Source organism: Bombus vancouverensis, chromosome 15 (assembly GCF_051014615.1).
Source record: "Bombus vancouverensis nearcticus chromosome 15, iyBomVanc1_principal, whole genome shotgun sequence".
NCBI lineage: Eukaryota > Metazoa > Arthropoda > Insecta > Hymenoptera > Apidae > Bombus > Bombus vancouverensis.
In genome coordinates this window covers 11,284,394-11,286,154 of record NC_134925.1, presented here as the reverse complement: position 1 = coordinate 11,286,154, position 1,761 = coordinate 11,284,394, and positions in this window count along the sequence as shown.

Sequence of the window (1,761 nt, the reverse complement as noted above, 5' to 3'; positions counted from 1 at the left end):
TGTTCTGCGGACTGATAACCTGCCGTCTACTTACCTCCGGCAAGCGCCCCTAACGCGCCGAACTCCCTAGCACGACAGGTGCTCCGAAGGAGGAGTGGGAATAAGAGGATGGTCTCGCGGAGGGGACAGGGATAACCTACTCGTAGCGGCGGCAGCAGCAGCGGCGGCGGCGGCGGCGGCGGTGGTAGCTCTTGCCGGCGTATACGCATTGCGAGAGAGAGAATGAGAGGCGATTACGAGGAACGGAGAGAGGGAGGGTTGGGAAAGAGAGGGATGAGAAAGGAGAAAGAGACGGGGAGAGCTGGACGACGACGGCGGCGGCGGCGGCAGGCCGTGCAACCAGCACCGAGCAGACCGAAGAGAAGAGGGCAACGACACCGCATCGCGGGTCGGTGGGCTTCGACACATTTACCGAAAACTACATCGTCACCACCGTCACCGCCACCGATGCCGCCGTTCGGATTCTCCGAATCTCTCGATAATTGATCGATCGATCGACACCTGACCGTCTGTCGTACGATAGATGGAATTTCAACGTACCCCTTTAACATACTGTTACCTACTAACGCGCTATCTCTAGATTTAACGAATTCAACGAAACAACTCACGTTGGTTTATAGGTCGACGATGTTTCGAAAAACCAGTAAAGGCGTCTTACCTTTCAAAGTAGTCTTTGATCGTCCCTTCTTAAGAATTAAGAATCTCTCGTGATCCGAGTTCACGCCTTTTCGTTAGGTTTATAAGCTCTCGTAAGTTTCGCACGAGAAGGAACGCTAGAAACCAGGGTGCTGGGATTATCATTATTTAGGGAGACGTCGGGTGGTCATTCTCGATCGTTGGCCTCTTTGGGGCACGGCCATTTCGTAGCCGGGCCGCGTTTTCCATCTCCCACCCTCCTCATCTTTGCCGCTATCGCGCCACCTCATCCTTCTCATCCTCTTCCTCCTTCGCTCTTACCCTTCTCTTCTTTCTCCTGTTCGTCTTCTCCCGTAGTCTTATACGTACATGCTTCGCCCTTTTTCTTCCTTTCGTTCATACCTTTTCTCTTTCTTCGACTAGGGCAGCTCCGGGAACAGTGATATCTCGAGAACGATCTGCGATGTGACCCTTTCCTCGTTGCGTTCCACGCTCGGCAAGTCGCGATGACTATTTGCGAGGATATATCGACTGCGATCCCACATCGTTAATCGAATCGTCATCCTCGACGTTTACAGAACCTATTACTCGTTTCACGTTCTACCGTTTGATCGACCATGATTTTCAATCTTCCGCTTTTTTCCATCGCCAATCCACGCCGCGCAGCGCTAGATGGACAGGGTTGCGTCTCAAACTATCATCCGTCATTTTTCTTCCAGTCGTTATCGGTTCGCTTTTTCTCCTTATCAATATTCCTTCTATTCGTCCATTTTCATTCTTGCAGTTGCGGCTTCTCTCGTTCTTCGCGCTTCGTATTCGTTCGATATCCAAACGACATCCCCCATCGATCATTCCCTCTTTTCCCGATTTCTGTGTAACTCAGCTAACCGTTAATCGTGACACATTCTTCACGATAAAAATTGTCGAACCAAGTAAATATGATAATTAATTCAAACGATTAGTTGGACGCCGATAAATATTCATCGGTTAGTTCCGACGAGATAGCGCGTGTTACATACTTCACCCTTCGTCGGTGATTTTCAGCGCGACTCGCGAGAAACAGCTTTGGAGAGCTACGTCGATGGGCGAGTACGGGCAACGTTCGACGAAAAAAGAAACATTTTC